Genomic DNA, 18,339 nt, shown 5'->3' on the forward strand with positions numbered 1-18,339 from the left:
CTGAAACATTGTGCTTCTGGTTACACTGACTGCCTTCATCTTCTTTTTGTCAACATGCAATAAATTGTTTTGTAAAATGTTGATGACAGAGCACCACAGACTCACTTTGATCTTTTTCCAAGAAGAAACCGTCTTCAGATTGTTACCAAACATAAAATTTTACTAAATACTGACAACAATATGTGACACTGTTAAAACATATTTAAGGTACCAAGTATCCACTCAGCAGTTTAACAGTCTCAGATTGATTGTGCTCTCTGACTGAGATCACAGCCTGGTCTTAGTCGACCTGTTAGTGACACTGTTGAAGTCTAAACACACTTTAAATCTCAAAGCTTCATTTTGAACCTGATTTGCAGGTTGATCAAAAATCACATCTGAGCAAATATATTGTGAACCTAAGAATCTACAGAGTGTCCACTTCTTCTTCTTCTTCTCTCTGGTTTCACTGGTGAAAAACACAGTTTGTTTTGTGCCACCACATGTATGTTACTGAATAATGGATTGCATTTATATAGCGCCTTTCGAGACCTTCAAAGCGCTTTACAATTCCACTATTCATTCACTTACACATTCACACACTGGTGGAGGTAAGCTACAGTTGTAGCCACGGTTCCCCCTGGGCAGACTGACAGAAGCAAGGCTGCCATATTGCGCCATCGGCCCCTCTGGCCAACACCAGTAGGCGGTAAGTGAAGTGTCCAAGGACACAACGACCAAGACAGACAGAGCTGGGGATCAAACCGGCAACATTCGGTTACAAGATGAGCTTCCCAACCCACGAAAACTGAACCACGGTCACCCAGAAATCTAAATCATTGTAAATCAGCAGGCAGGCTCTGACTGCTACCTGCACACTGAAACTGTCAGGGTCCCGGAATCATCAGGATTTTGAGTTTCGTAATTTCATTATTAGTTTTTGGTTTCCAGCAGTAGTTTATGCTCCTTGTTTCTGATAATAATGTTTTAGTTTCATTTTGTGTTTGAGTTTTCCTGATCCCTTTGTTGGTTCTCTGTCGTGGCATTTGTGTCTCTAGTTAGTGATAGAGGACTTCAGGTTGATTGTTTTCCTTTCCTGTTCCCTTTCTGTGTCCTCAGTCTTGTCCCCGTGTCTGTCTCTCTGTGTCCTGTCTCCATGGTCGTCTAGTTTCCCTGTTTAGTTGTGTCAAGTTAATCTTGTCTCCTCATTCTGTTATGTCCATCTTCCTGTTTTATTTTGGGAACTGCTGCTCTGTTTCTTGTGTTTTATTTGTCTTCCTCTTGATCATTTTGTTAGTTGCCCTCAGCGGTGTTCCCATATGTTCCCTCCACCCTTGTCAGAGTCTCCCTCTGATCATTATCAGACCTCCTTCTAATTTTTTATTCAAAAATATAATAATAAAGGGAACACTTAAACAACACAATGTAACTTGAAGTCAATCACACTTTTGTGAAATCAAAATGTCCACTTAGGAACCAACACTGATTGGCAATCAATTTCACATGCTCTGGTGCAAATGTAACAGACAACAGGTGGAAATTATAGGCAAGTAGCAAGACATCCCCAATAAAGGAGTGGTTCTGCAGGTGGTGACCACAGACCACTCCTCAGTAGCTATGCTTTCTGGCTGATGTTTTGGTGACTTTTGAATGCTGGCAGTGATTTCACTCTATTGGTGGCATGAGACGGAGTCTACAACCCACACAAGTGGCTCAGGTAGTGCAGCTCATCCAGGATGGCACATCAATGCGAGCTGTGGCATGAAGGTTTGCTTTGTCTATCAGCGTAATGTCTAGAGAATGGAGGCGCTACCACGAGAGACAGGCCAGTACATCAGGAGATGTGGAGGAGGCCGTAGGAGGGCAACAACCCAGCAGCAGGACCGCTACCTCCGCCGTCAGTAAATGTGCTCGCCAGAGGTAGCCTGACCACCATTAGGTACCGAGATCCTCAGACCCCTTGTGAGACCATATGCTGGTGCGGTTGGCCCTGGGTTCCTCCGAATGTAAGACAATGCTAGACCTCATGCGCAAAAGAAGACGTCACACACAACTCGCTCTGTTTAGACCCAGAGCAAACAATATTGTTTGACTGATGGCCTTAATATAAAGACTTCGGACGTTACGTTTCCAATTTTTGCTTTAAGTTATTTTGTTATTTACATAATAATGTATATAACCTAATAATTATCCTTATTGCTGTTTTAGAGGAGCGGTGCTTCAAAGGATAGTTGCAGATTCTGTCAGAATCTGCAGATTATACAGTACAAATAAAATGTTCACGTTGTCTTCCCAACAGTTTCACTAACATCTACACTGGATGGCCAGGAAGCGTTCACGATGTCTTCACGGAGCTGATAATTGGCGTCTGTCTTGTGTCAGTGACGTAAAAGACGGATTTAATGCGACATGACCGTTCAAACAGCAGTCGCTTTCTAAAACATCGGATATGTATCGGATTCAGTACCACATACGAAAGTGACCCAGATCGGATTTGAAAATATCGGATTTGTGCTGTTCACACTGTCATACCAAGATCGGATATGAGTCGCATAGGGTCAAAAAAATCGGATTTGATGCGCTTTTCGCCTGCAGTGTGAGAGCCTATGGGTTGCTAAATTTGATTTCCAGTGATAATTTTTGTGTGATTTTGTTGTCAGCACATTCAACTATGTAAAGAACAAAGTATTTAATAAGAATATTTCATCCATTTAGATCTAGCATGCCTTATTTTTGTGTTCCCTTTATTTTTCTGAGCAGTGTATTTTTGTTTGGACTTTGAATTATTCTTTTCATTTCAGCCACTTAACACTGAATACTTAATCATCCATCCATTTTCAGATTATCCCAGTTCAGTGAATCAGGAAGCTGGAGCCTGATGAAATATGAGCTCCCACCTTAAAGTGAAAATGCTGCTACTAGTGTGTAAAGCAGGAGGAAGTGAGAGAAGTTCAAACCCAGATCAGAGAGGAGGAGGAGAGATTCAGGGAGGAGCTGAGCTGTTACTGAACTAGAAGAGAGAAACCTCCACATTCAACAGAGTTCAGCACACAAACCATAAACTTTACCTTCATTCAACATGTTGTCTTTGGACTATTATGCACTTTCTTTACTGATTCTCACCATTCTAACAGGTACGTTACAATCTGTGTGTTTAAAGAAATACATTTGAATTGTGATGATTTATAAAAGTATCAAATATGTTTCTGTTCCTTTAGGTGTCAGCTGTGAAGATCTCACTCCAACCAACAAAGAAGTGTTCAGTGTAGAAGGCAGCACTGTTAATCTGTCCTATAAATACTCCAAAGCTGCTGATGGTAGAGATTACTTCTTCTGGTATCGACAATATCCTGGAAAACCACCAAAGTTCCTGTTCTCTCACTCAGGGACAGGAGAGAAAATCTCAGATCCAGTCCCTGGAATCACTTTTAAAGTGAGTGAAGATAAAACACTGATGACTCTTCAGATCTCCTCTGCTGCAGTGACAGACTCTGCTGTGTACTACTGTGCTGTGAGGCCCACAGTGACAGGAAACACCAAAACTCTGTACAAAAACCTTTGGAGCAAAGACAACAGAATACTCCACAACATCCACTAGAGGGAGCCACACACTGTTAAACCTCTGATTCAAGTCGAGACAAGTGAACTTTATTTGTATAGTGCAGGGTTGTCAAACTCAATTCTAATAACTAATAAAATTAGTAGGTCATTTACAACACTAGACTTGAGGAGATCTGCGAAGGAGATGTGAAATGTAACCTGGAGCCAAACCATGGAGGGCTTTAAAACAAATAATAGAACCTTGAGGTCAATTCTGTCTTTAGCTGGCAGCCAAGTATCGGGTAATACTTTCTTTCAGATCTTTAGATCACAAGAAATTTCTGCGTCTAGAAATGTTCCTGAGCTGGAAAAAACTGCCACAAACAACTGAGTTTATTTGTTTGTCACAGATATCTGACTACTCTTCAAAGAGTGGGATTCATAAATGCGTGCAAAGAAAAAACAAAAATGACCCCAAGGGTTGTTTTTCGTGAAAATCTTTAAAATGAAAAGTTGTAATATTTTCATATTCCAGGTATTCCTCATAAAATGTGTTTGTAACATGAGGCCATTTGCATTTTATTTATATTTTTCATTAATTTTTAAAAATGCAGTTTTGTATCACTACCCCACTCTTCCACAAGTGGGGTCAAAATGACCCCAAGCAGTTCCTATGAATCTTCTATAAACCTTTACTTCTTAGCAACTCTCCCACTTACACTTTGATGGATCAGGAATTCATTTTTACACAGTAACATACATGATTTATAGTTTTCTGTGTATTTCAAATACTGTCCTTTCTGATGTTTTTTTAATATCTAAAATGGTCAATCAGATGAAGGCCATGGTCATGTCTGATTACATTTTTCCACTCTTTTCCCCTGTCTGTGGCTACTCTTCGTGCCTCCATGTTTGTGCATGTCAGCACCTCTTCTATTATATTATCAAACATGAACATCTTCCATGCATCTACTGGGGAGACAGTACTAAACCCAGGTGCAAGTCCTGGCCGACTATTCAGAATATAGTGGGTAGAGCAGTAAAAGGGGCTCATTCTGTTAGACACAATATCCATTTCCTCCGATGGGCTCTTCATCCCATCCATCCTGGATCATTTGTAGGGCAAGGTCCACAGGGATCCTAGCTGGCCTCATGGCAGCCATGTTACTCTTGCAGGAAGTGAGAACTGGGATGTACCAGTTTGTGTGTCTGTGAAGGTTCTCAGTCATCCAGGTCATCGTAGTCTAAGCAGCTTGGAAATAAAAGCGTCTGGATGTCTTTAAGTTGCTTGAAGACGTTTCACCTCTCATCTGAGAAGCTTCTTCAGTTCTGAAAAACCTTTCAGAGGGAAGACCCAGCTTCTACAGTATTTGACAAACAAGCATACAAAAGTGATACAAGGGACACAAAACTGCAGTTTTTAAAATTAATGAAAAAGTAAATAAAAATGCAAATGGCCTCATGTCACGATCATGTTTTATGAGGAATACCTGGAATATGAAAATATTACAACTCTTCGTTTTAAAGATTTTGAAGAATAACAACAGAGTTTGTTGCAAAATGCATTGATTTTTTTTAGGTCATTTTTGACCCCACTTGTGGAAGAGTGTAGGTATTGGTAGGTTGTTTTACCTCCTCACTACGTACGACTCTGGATACTGTAGCTCCTGTGAAAACTAAGGTCTCAAATCAGAAGTACCTGACTCCGTGGTATAATTCTCAAACACGTAGCCTAAAGCAGATAACTCGTAAGCTGGAGAGGAAATGGCGTGTCACAAATTTAGAGGATCATCATTTAGCCTGGAGAAATAGTTTGCTGCTTTATAAGAAAGCCCTCCATAAAGCCAGAACATCTTACTATTCATCACTGATTGAAGAAAATAAGAACAACCCCAGGTTTCTCTTCAGCACTGTAGCCAGGCTGACAAAAAGTCAGAGCTCTACTGAGCCAACAATCCCTTTAACATGAACTAGTAATGACTTCATGAACTTCTTCACAAATAAAATTTTTATCATTAGAGAAAAATTACCAATAATCATCCCACAGATGTAATATAGTCTACAGCTACTTTTAGTACCATCGATGTTAAGTTAGACCCTTTTTCTCCAATTGATCTTTCTGAGTTAACTTCAATAATTAATTCCTCCAAACCATCAACGTGTCTTTTAGACCCCATTCCTACAAAACTGCTCAAAGAAGTCCTGCCATTAATTAATTCTTCAATCTTAAATATGATCAACCTATCTCTAATAATCGGCTATGTACCACAGGCCTTCAAGCTGGCTGTAGTTAAACCTTTACTTAAAAGCATCTCTAGACCCAGCTGTCTTAGCTAATTATAGGCCAATCTCCAACCTTCCTTTCATATCAAAAATCCTTGAAAGAGTAGTTGTCAAACAGCTAACAGATCATCTGCAGAGGAATGGCTTATTTGAAGAGTTTCAGTCAGGTTTCAGAGCTCATCACAGCACAGAAACAGCTTTAGTGAAGGTTACAAATGATCTTCTTATGGCCTCTGACAGTGGACTCATCTCTGTGCTTGTCCTGCTAGACCTCAGTGCTGCGTTCGATACTGTCGACCATAATATCCTATTAGAGCGATTAGAACATGCTGTAGGTATTACAGGTACTGTACTGCAGTGGTTTGTATAATATCTATCTAATAGACTCTAATTTGTACATGTAAATGGAGAGTCCTCTTCACACACTGAGGTTAATTATGGTGTTCCACAGGGTTCAGTGCTAGGACCAATTCTATTTACATTATACATGCTTCCCTTAGGCAGCATCATTAGAAGACATAGCATACATTTTCACTGCTATGCAGATGACACGCAGCTCTATCTGTCCATGAAGCCAGGTAACACACACCAATTAGTTAAACTGCAGGAATGTCTTAAAGACATAAAGACCTGGATGGCCGCTAACTTTCTGCTTCTTAATTCAGATAAAACTGAGGTTATTGTCCTGAAAATCTTAGAAATATGGTATCTAACCAAATTCTTACTCTGGATGGCATTACCTTGGCCTCCAGTAATGCTGTGAGGAACCTTGGAGTCATTTTTGACCAGGACATGTCCTTCAACGCACATATTATAGAAATATGTAAGACTGCTTTCTTCCATTTGCGCAACATCTCTAAAATTTGAAATATCCTGTCTGAGAGTGATGCTGAAAAACTAGTTCATGCATTTATTACTTCCAGGCTGGACTACTGTAATTCATTATTATCAGGATGTCCTAAAACTCCCTGAAAAGCCTTCAGTTAATCCAAAATGCTGCAGCAAGAGTCCTGACAGGGACTAGAAAGAGAAGCAGATTTCTCCTGTTTTGGCTTCCCTTCATTGGCTTCCTGTTAAATCCAGAATTGAATTCAAAGTCCTGCTCCTCACATACAAGGTCTTAAATAATCAGGCCCCATCTTATCTTAATGACCTTGTAGTACCATATCACCCTATTAGAGCACTTCGCTCTCACACTGCAGGCTTACTTGTTGTTCCTAGAGTATTTAAAAGTAGAATGGGAGGCAGAGCCTTCAGTTTTCAGGCCCCTCTTCTGTGGAACCAGCTTCCAGTTTGGATTCAGGAGACAGACACTATCTCTACTTTCAAGATTAGGCTTCAAACTTTCCTTTTGCTAAAGCATATAGTTAGGGCTGGACCAGGTGACCCTGAATCCTCCCTTAGTTATGCTGCAATAGACGTGAGGCTGCCGGGATTCCCATGATGCATTGAGTTTTTCCTTTCCAGTCACCTTTCTCACTCACTATGTGTTAACAGACATTTCTGCATCGAATCATATCTGTTATTAATCTCTGTCTCTCTTCCACAGCATGTCTTTATCCTGTTTTCCTTCTCTCACCCCAACCAATCACAGCAGATGGCCCGCCCTCCCTGAGCCTGGTTCTGCCGGAGGTTTCTTCCTGTTAAAGGAGTTTTCCTTCCCACTGTCACCAAAGTGCTTGCTCATAGGGGTCATATGATTGTTGGGTTTTCTCTGTATTTATTATTGTGCGATCTACTGTACAATATAAAGCGCCTTGAGGCGACTTTTGTTGTGATTTGGCGCTATATAAATAAAATTGAATTGAATTGAATTGAATTGTGCATCCAAGGGTTAAATACATGTATTCTATCTAAATGTATCTGTTTAAAAACAACATCCCATGTGATCATCACAGATTCGGTTTGAAAATTCCTGTGTAAAGCTTCCATTATTAGCAATTATGCAAAACTTTATGTAGTTTTAAGGTATTTTCTCTCATTCATTTTACAGCGAAAAAAATGCTTTGAGTATGACGCTTACGTGTAAGTTTGCTAGGGAAGGTCTGTAATCGCTAATCTGCCTTCTTTCTCGGGTTTTAGGCTGCTTGTCTTTTCTTACATTACTGCCACTTTCCCACACGGTCAGTCTCTTTGCTGACATCATCACGTTAGTCCAATTGTCTTATTTTATTTAGCCGCTAACACCACAGTGATGTGCTGACTCTTTCGCTCCCACAGTCTCGGCTCTGTTCACACACGCGCCTTTCCTTTCTTTAATACCGCTTGGTGTCACACGGTTGTTATTCCGGCAGAGGGCATTTACCTTTAACTGTTCCGCTGCCGAAGATTTCTCAAGAGCCTTTTTTTTTTTTTTTTTTTTTTTACTGAACTTTATTTAGAACAAAAACAATGACAATCTCAAACAGACAATCGACTTATTGAATCATCCAGAACAGTATCACACCTTTTTCTTTTCTCCCAATCAGAGGAATACGCATCATCGTAACAGTGTAGTTGGTACACCACTATGAAATCGACAATAACCACACACACACACACACACACACACACACACACACAAATAACGATAATAATAAAAATAAATAAAAAGAATAAAAATAAAATAAAAATAAAAAAATAATATAAATGGATGAATAACCAATACAAAAATAAAAATAAATAAATTAAAAAATTAAAAAAATAAAAATGAATGAAAACAAGGAACAGAAAGGAGACAAGGGGGTCATAAATTCTCTAAAATGAGGTTCTATAATCAAGACACATAACTTAAATAACGGGCTAAGAAAAATTAAACTCTTCTAAAAATCTATGTAATTTGATTGCTTGGGGCTTTTTTTAGCTTCAGAGATTTACGGAACAGGGAGAGTTCGATTTTAAGCGCAGGCCATGAAGGGGGATTTAGCATATCGGCATTTATGAATGTAATATTTTGTTGTAATAATGAGATTGTTAACCAAAACCTCCCTATTATATCCTCAAGGATTACTCCAATTTGAACATTTTGAAAAGACCAAAAATCAATATTGCCATACTGGGACAATATTAGGACATGGAGGGATTTCCATAAATTCTGATCTGTCACACATCCATAAAACATGTGCTCTGTTGTTTCCAAAGTTGTTTTACAAATACAGTGGCTTGAACTTTCCCACATTTTGTCACATTACAGCCACAAACATGAATCAAATTTATTGGAATTCCAGGTGAAAGACCAATACAAAGTGGTGTACACGTGAGAAGTGAGCGACAATCATACATGATTCCAAACATTTTTACAAATAAATAACTGCAAAGTGGGGTGTGCGTAATTATTCAGCCCCCTTTGGTCTGAGTGCAGTCAGTTGCCCATAGACATTGCCTGATGAGTGCTAATGACTAAATAGAGTGCACCTGTGTGTAATCTAATGTCAGTACAAATACAGCTGCTCTGTGACGGCCTCAGAGGTTGTCTAAGAGAATATTGGGAGCAACAACACCATGAAGTCCAAAGAACACACCAGACAGGTCAGGGATAAAGTTATTGAGACATTTAAAGCAGGCTTAGGCTACAAAAAGATTTCCCAAGCCTTGAACATCCCACGGAGCACTGTTCAAGTGATCATTCAGAAATGGAAGGAGTATGGCACAACTGTAAACCTATCAAGACAAGGCCATCCACCTAAACTCACAGGCCGAACAAGGAGAGCGCTGATCAGAAATAGAAAGAGGCCCATGGTGACTCTGGACGAGCTGCAGAGATCTACAGCTCACATGGGGGAATCTGTCCATAGGACAACTATTAGTCGTGCACTGCACAAAGTTGGCCTTTATGGAAGAGTGGCAAGAAGAAAGCCATTGTTAACAGAAAACCATAAGAAGTCCTGTTTGCAGTTTGCCACAGGCCATGTGGGGGACACAGCAAACATGTGGAAGAAGGTGCTCTGGTCAGATGAGACCAAAATGCAAAACGCTATGTGTGGCGGAAAACTAACACTGCACATCACTCTGAACACACCATCCCCACTGTCAAATATGGTGGTGGCAGCATCATGCTCTGGGGGTGCTTCTCTTCAGCAGGGACAGGGAAGCTGGTCAGAGTTGATGGGAAGATGGATGGAGCCAAATACAGGGCAATCTTGGAAGAAAACCTCTTGGAGTCTGCAAAGACTTGAGACTGGGGCGGAGGTTCACCTTCCAGCAGGACAACCACCCTAAACATAAAGCCAGGGCAACAATGGAATGGTTTAAAACAAAACATATCCATGTGTTAGAATGGCCCAGTCAAAGTCCAGATCTAAATCCAATCGAGAATCTGTGGCAAGATCTGAAAACTGCTGTTCACAAACGCTGTCCATCTAATCTGACTGAGCTGGAGCTGTTTGGCAAAGAAGAATGGGCAAGGATTTCAGTCTGTAGATGTGCAAAGCTGGTAGAGACATACCCTAAAAGACTGGCAGCTGGAATTGCAGCAAAAGGTGGTTCTACAAAGTATTGACTCAGGGGCTGAATAATTACGCACACCCACTTTGCAGTTATTTATTTGTAAAAATGTTTGGAATCATGTATGATTGTCGTTCCACTTCTCACGTGTACACCACTTTGTATTGGTCTTTCACCTGGAATTCCAATAACATTGATTCATGTTTGTGGCTGTAATGTGACAAAATGTGGGAAAGTTCAAGGGGCGAATACTTTTGCAAGCCACTGTATAACAGTTGTCTGACACAAATTTAAATCTTTCTCTCATAAATTCATTGGAGGAGTAAATATTTTTGTAGTTTTAAAATGGACTTCTTTAAATTTGGGGAATTGGAAATTTTAAATATTTGGTTCTCATCAACGAGATTTCAGATTTGTTATAATCTTTAAAGATGAGTGAATGTTTTGCCCTGCCTGGATATAAGGTGTTAACCAAATACCTCCTCAAAAACTCATTATTGCATTTTTCATTAACCAAGTCAAGTCAAGACCATCAAGTTTAATTTTATGTAAATTTGGAGTCGGTGTATTTGAAAAATTGTTCTTTATCGTGTTGACAAGGACTATTGAGATATTCTGTGAAAACTTTTATAGAGCTCGAACTAGCAGCTCATGTCATATTTCTCATTAAACCTGTTTAATTCGAGTATATCTCCATTTTCATCCATTATATGTGTCACAGACCAAATTTGTGCTGTCATCAATTCTTCCACAAACATAGATTTCCCCAATTCAATATCACCCTATTATTCCACAGTGGAACGTTGTGGGGACAAAGTTATGTTTAAACATTAATTTCCAATTTAACAAAACTTGTTGATGAAATTTGGAGAGTTTTATGGGCAGTTTAGAAATGTCAAAATCACATACTAATAGGAATTGGATCCCCCAACTTTGTTGAAAATAAGAGATGGCATCACAAACCAAATCTCATTATCACTTTTTAAGAAAGATCAGAGCCAATTAAACTTTAACATGCCATTCATTATTTATAAAACTATTGCTCTTAAACCCCCTCTTCATAGTCTTTTATCAAATCCCTGTTACTGATATAGTGATGTTTATTTTCCATATGAAATTAAAATTCACCTTATTGATGTCTTTTATAATCCTTGGTGGGATGGCTAGGAATAAGCTGGATAGATTAATCTGGACAAAGATTTAACCTTGGTAAACATTATCCTGCCGAAAAACGTTAAATCTCTGTAGCCAATGGTTTAGAGGGTTTTTTTTGCATTTGTCAATTGTATTCTGAATATTCTTTTCTTCACTATCAGCCATGCATTTAGTTAATGAAATTCCAAGATATTTGATTTCATTTTTGACAGGTATATCGTACAAAGAAGAGTGAGAACAAATATGGCTACTCATGAGTTCACATTTGTCCAGGTTCAGGCGTGAGGCCAGAAGCATCAGAAAAGATCTTTATTGTATCTAAGGCCAATGGAAATTGTTCTTTAGTTTTTAGAAATATTGTTGTATCATCGGCAAGCTGACTTATTATTAATTTGTGGTTATTTATGTCTAATGATGTTTGAGTTTATGACAGTAATAGAAAGTAGTTGAGTGGCTACAATGAATAAAAGAGGTGAGATGCTGCAGCCCTGCCTGATACCTCTCTCCACCTTGAACCTGGGACATGTGCCTTCTGAAAGAGAAACACAACTATTAATATCAGTGTATAACATAATGATCCTATTCAGAAATGCATTTCCAAACCCAAAATGTTTAAATGTCTTAATAATAAAAGTGTGTTCAATAGAATCAAATGCTTCATGGAAGTCCAAGAACAACATAAAACCATCATCCTGAATTAGGTAATTGTAATCGATAAGGTCCAAAACCAAGCAGATATTATTTTGGATCAACCGTCCTTTGAGAAATCCTGATTGTGTCGGGCTAATTATTTCAGAAATATTTTTATTCTTGATGCTAAAACTTTTGTAAAAATTTTGTAGTCCGTATTTAAAGAGTGCTATAGGTCTTAGATTACTTAGTTTTTCTTATCTTTCCCGGTTTTGGAATTAATTTTATAACTCCTTGTTTCATTGTTGGCATAGGCTCCTTTTGATTTACACAATCATTTAACGCACTGAATAATAGTAATTTTAGATCTTCCCAAAAGTGCCTATAGAAATTAGTTGTTATTCCATCTGGTCCCGGTGAGCGATCAGATGCCACACTCTTAATAGCATTATCAAATTCTTCTATAGTTAAGTCTTCATCACAAATTTCTCTAAAATTATAATCAATTTGTCAAAGAAGGAGGTGACATTTTGTTCTGAGTATGAAGACTTACAAAGGTTACTGTAAAAAGTAAATACTTCATTTGAAATGCATTTAGGGTCTGTACATTCCTCTCCGTTGATTATTAGGTTACATATTGAATTATATTCTTATCTACGTTTTTCTAGATTGCAAAAATAGGCAGTGCTCTTTTCACCCTCTTCTATCCACTTGGCTTTGGAACACAAATAAGCGCCGTTGGCTCTATAAAGGTACAGTTTGTCCAATTTATATTGTAAGTTGTTAATTTTTCCTTTTTCTTCCTCAGTCCAGTTCAATTTGCCATAAAGATTCATAAGTTCTTTTACTGCGTTTGATTCCTCTTCTTTCCTTTGTCTGTTTAACTTTTTACTGAATGTGATTGAGGTTTTTCTGATTCTAAATTTAAGATATTCCCATTTGAGTATCGGTGTATTGATGGCTTCATCATTCTGGATATCTAAAACTAATTTCTTAATAGAATTACAATACTCCTCATTTCTCAGCATCTGAGAGTTAAATTTCCAATAATCCTTAAGTGTGTTGTTTTGGTCTTTGCTTTGTAGTCTTAGAATAATGGCACAATGGTCACTTAAGGGAGTGTGTGTTGGTCTCTCTCATTCTGCTTATCCACTGCAAAGCTCGATGATCTGTTTCAAGCACAAATTCACTTCCCAGTAGATAATATTTCAGTGTCCAAAGCCCATTTTATTGCCAAAGCTTCTTTTTTAATTGTAGGATACTTCATTTCTCTGGGGAAGAGCTTACAGCTTATGTACTGGAACTAGCTTTGCTGGAACTCTGGAGGTGGTATCCCTGATGGGTGGTTGATTTGAACAACGCAGGCGTATGTCATGCTGAGTGAGATGGGTATAGCCTGGCTGCTGTTCTGGAGATAGATGGCTCAAATCTGGAAATAGCTTTTCTTCAGTACTGGTGGGAAAGAATTGCTCTTGAGGCTCTTCTTCCTGCAGCACAACACGAGCCCACAACTGAAGTGATTGCTCCGGCTTATCAATCCACTTCCTCAACATGTTGACATGAAACACCTGGTGCTTTTTACGACGGCCTGGCATGTTGAGCTCGTAAGTGACAGGGCCTACCTTCCTGTTTATCACAAATGGCCCCTGCCATTTGACTAAGAGACTGCTTTCAGTGGTTGGCAAAAGGAGCAACACTTTTTGTCCTTCTTTAAAGGTCCTACTGCGAGCTGTCTTATCATAGTTCTGTTTTTGACGTCGCTGGGCACTTACTAGGTGACAATGAGAAAGTTCCTAAAACTGTTCAAGCTTGTCCCTCATTTTCAACACATAAGAGAGGGAAGAGCACTGTTTTTCAGGTCTAGCTTCCTCCCAAGCCTCCTTTAGTACATCAAGCGGACCTCTGACATTATGGCCGTACAAGACCTGAAATGGAGAGAATCCAGTTGATGCTTGTGGCACCTCTCTATAGGTGAAAAGCAAAAATGGAAGCCACTGGTCCCAGTCTTTTTCTGCTTCTCTTACGAACCTCCTCAGCATTGATTTCAGGGTTTTATTAAACCTCTCAACAAGTCCATTAGTTGGTGGATGGTAGGGGCTCGTTTTGATTCCGGTAATTCCCAGAAGTTTGTAGACTTCCTTCAACAGGTTGGAAGTGAAGTTTGATCCTTGATCTGTCAAGATTTCTTTGGGAATACCCACCCTTGAAAACATCTGTATCAGACAATTCGCTATTTGGCGGGCTTTGAACCTTCTCAATGGGAAAGCTTGTGGATACCTTGTTGCATAATCACAAACCACTAGAATGTACCTACGCCCCGAACTACTTCTCTCCAATGGGCCAACAATGTCCATGGCAACACGAGAAAAGGGATGTCTATCACAGGCAGAGGAATGAGAGGGGCTCTGTCTCCTCGGGGCTGTCAACTGACATTGTGGACATGATTTGCAAAACTGGGCAGCGTCTGAAAATTGCTGTGGCCAAAAAAAAAAACGAGTTACCATTCTGGAAAAGGTTTTAAGCTGCCCTAAATGGCCTGCCCAAGGAACTGAATGAGCTAACTGTAAGACTACAGACTTTAAAATTTTGGGAACAACCAACTGGTCACCAACTTTGCTACTGACGATACAGTCGTTTGTTCTTTACAATGAATACTTCCCGTACTCTGTCTGTAATCTGTGCTGATTCTTGTGTGCTCTTAGCAAACGGGGGCTAAAGAGGGTCCTCCTTTGAGTTGGACAATATTGTTGGACAATGTTGTTTTTCTTCATGTTCGGGCTGAAACATCATCAAAATACCTCAAAGGAGTGGATTATATAGCTTCACGATTATAACATCGGGACTTCAGTGAGAAGGATTCGACTGCTCAGTCCGCCATCTTGCGAGCCCCCTTCTCAGATTTCTCTGTTTCAAATCAGTTTCTAGCTCAAAACAATCTTTTTTACATCCATGAAAAACAAGAAAAGCACAAATATTATCATTTGAATTTTAAGTTTTCTGTTTTGAAATTATCTGAATGGTTTCTTACATTGAAATTTACCATGATTCCTATCTTGAATCCAGTGCCTCCTTAAACCGATCGGCACCGCGAGACTCAGATGTTGCCAAGCTTCTAGAAAAGGTTGTGGCTAAGCAACTTATAGCAGCTTTGGATAAACATAGCATTTTGATGAGTTTCAGTCCGGCTTTCGTAGAGAGCTCACTCCACAGAAACAGCCCTTCTTAGGGTCTCAAGTGACATTTTGATGAATAATGATGCAGGAAAATGCTCGGTCCTACTTATGTTGGACCTAACATCGGCTTTTGACACTGTTGACCACCACATCCTCCTTGAAAGGCCTTAAACAATGGGTTGGTGTATCGGGTTCTGCCTTGGAGTGGTTCTCCTCATATCTACATAACCGATCTTTTTCTGTGGTGGTGCCCGATTTTAGGTCATCTTCTACCTCCCTTACTTGTGGTGTGCCTCAGGGTTCAGTTTTGAGGCCTTTATTGTTCTTAATATATCTTCTCCCCTCCAGCATATAATGGGCTCTTTTGAGGACATTTCTTATCACTGTTATGCTGATGATATTCAGTTGTACATCTCTTTTAAACCCCAAGATTTATCTAAGCTTCAGCTTTTAAATGACTGCTTAGATCCTATCAAACGTTGGATGGCTGTAAATTTCCTCCAACTCAACGAGGGGAAAACTGAAGTCCTCATATGCGCTACAGACAGATTTGTATCCCAGATAGTGAAAACACTTTGTCCATTTTCTGTGTATGTTAAATCCTCTATCAGGACTTTAGGTATCACTTTTGACTCGACTCTTACATTGGATGGGCATGTGAAATCTCTGGTTCGGTCTTGTTTTTATCATTTAAGAAATGTGGCTAAGTTAAGCTCTACTTTATCTCGCCCTGAACTGGAGATAGCTATACATGCATTTATTTCCTCACGCTTGGACTATTGTAACTCTTTCTTTATGTGTCTAAGCAAAGGTTCTCTGGATCGTTTGCAGGTTGTTCAAAACGTTTTAATTCATTGTTCAACTTTTTGTCTCTAATCATAACCAAGAGAAATTCTGTTTTGTTAAAAATTCTGTTCATGTCAACGTAACTCTTAATATACTTAAGAAGCTCAGTGATGGAGAACATTTGGGCCTTGTGTTTGCACACAGTGAAAGTGCTGCATCCTCCCTCCTCACAGTGATGTGTATTTATCCATGTATCTTGCAAAAGATGTAAAAGGATGGTGGAAGATACAGCAGTCATCATTTCACTGAAAACCTTGGAAGCCTTGACATGACTGGAAAGACTGAAGCAGTTCACATATGTTTTGTTATTGGACTGATGACAAAGACGACAGAGAAAAGAAGCAGTAAAGATCAGAGACAGAGACAGAGCTGCTGTGGAAGCACAAAACTATTTGATTGGCTGAGATGAACTGAAACTATGATGTCAAAATGTAATTGGCCCCGCCCACTACCTTGGTCATTGTGCTGCAGTGGAAGAACATTGTTCATGTGCTGTCTGTCTGGCTTTAATAACTCCAAAGACATGTTGCTGCACCTCTTTTGCTTCTATCTCACATTATAGGTGAGTTTAAGAACAGGGATTAAAGTTTAGTTGAAGCTGCTGCGTTAAGCAGATATACAGACTGCATTTCACTACTTTGCTTCTTTCTTTTTCCAGGACTAACAGCTGGAGACTCAATCACTCCTCAACAAACTGAAGTCACTGAAACAGAAGGAGAATCTGTCACACTCACATGTAGCTATGAGACAACTGCAGATGGTGCTGCACTTCACTGGTACAGACATGATTCTGACCTTCAGGCTCCTCAGTTTATACTCTGGAAAGTTGGAAAAGGGGCAGTGCTGAATATATTCCTGATAATCGATATAAATCAGAAACATCACCTACATCAACTAATCTGACCATAACAGCCCTAACCCTGGCAGACACAGCTCTCTACTACTGTGCTCTACAAACACAGTGATACAAAGTGTAGAAGAGGCTGTACAAAACCTGAACACAGATATCTGACTACTCTTCAAAGAGGAGGAAGTGGTATTCAAAGCACAGCTTCATATCAGATGGATTCTGCTAATTCCTGTTTTATCAGAGTCACTGTGGTTACAGCTGCTAATGAAACACTGTGGGAGGATTCACATGAGCAGCAAATCCACATCAACCACAAACCAACTGTAGGAACGTTCAGACACAATAAAAACTGTCAAACATCCAAAGCTGCTCATTTACACTATTTTATATTTAGTGGATGAGGACATGCAAAAATGCAGCAGAAGCAAAATAAACAGAGTAACAGAGGTTTATCTCTTTAAGTTAAAATCTCTCACATGAAGTTAAAAGTCTTCAGCTCAGTTTTTATTCCTTTGCAGAATTTATGTTGTATAAAATAAAAACTGTAAGAACTCTTTGTTCTCGTATTTGAATAAAATTCAAATTTTCAAGCTAATATCTCGTTGAGAATCACCTCATTGATTCTATTACATCAAACTGATATCTTTTCATTATTTATTGATTCAACCAACAAAATGTGAATATTTGTGGTTTTGTAACAGACTCGAGTAAATAAGAGTCCAAATATAAAACATAAAAGTGGTTATTTGCTAGTTTTCTGTTCTGTGTAGAAAAACTGGTTCATGTGTTGAGTTAGGAGCATTTTATGCTTGAAGGATTCATTACTCAGTGTTTAGAGTCTTAACAATCAAAAACATTCCTCTGAAAATGATCAGGTACAAGGACTGGACTGAAAATGAGTGAACAAGCAGCCAAAGAAAACTGGAGAATGATTTCTACCCAGTAATGCACATCCCTCAATAACTTCATCATTACTGAGTCTAAAGAAACGCCTGTGATATCTAATAGAGCTGATACTGAACTCTGTATTTTTTTTTCACTCCTACAGATTTATAACTTGCCAAGTATGAGAAATTTAGGAAGAGCTAACAACAGCTGATGCTTTCCATCCAAAGCTTGAAATTGTGCAGGAAATATTGGAAAAGGGTTTTTCTAATCAGGCTTTTATTTGATAAACTTGTGTTAGGTTGTTGAAACCCATCAGCTACAAATGAATCTTTAAAATCCAGTATTGATGCTGGCTGGTTTACACGTGTACTTCTGCTGTTTAATACATGAGTGAGATTATTCTACATTCTGCTAAATAGTTCAAATATTCAAAGCTCTCTTTATTTACAGGCTCCACAGAAACCAGGGCCAAGCCTATCCAGAAGAAGCAGCCTTTGGAGGAGGAGCTACACCAGTGAATATGAAAGGCTTCATTTAGGATCTGAAGAGCTGCTGTGTTCTCTCTATTGTTCA

The 18,339-nt window shown here is 39.1% G+C and overlaps 1 protein-coding gene across 1 annotated transcript in view; it reads right to left on the bottom strand.

Annotated features, from left to right (window-relative positions):
- LOC120434305 (zinc finger protein 570-like) overlaps positions 1 to 18,339 on the bottom strand; it is a 488,395-nt gene that overhangs the window by 443,651 nt on the left and 26,405 nt on the right. The gene's annotated exons all lie outside the window — the stretch shown is intronic.

Source organism: Oreochromis aureus, linkage group 18, assembly GCF_013358895.1.
Source record: "Oreochromis aureus strain Israel breed Guangdong linkage group 18, ZZ_aureus, whole genome shotgun sequence".
NCBI classification, from domain to species: Eukaryota; Metazoa; Chordata; class Actinopteri; order Cichliformes; family Cichlidae; genus Oreochromis; species Oreochromis aureus.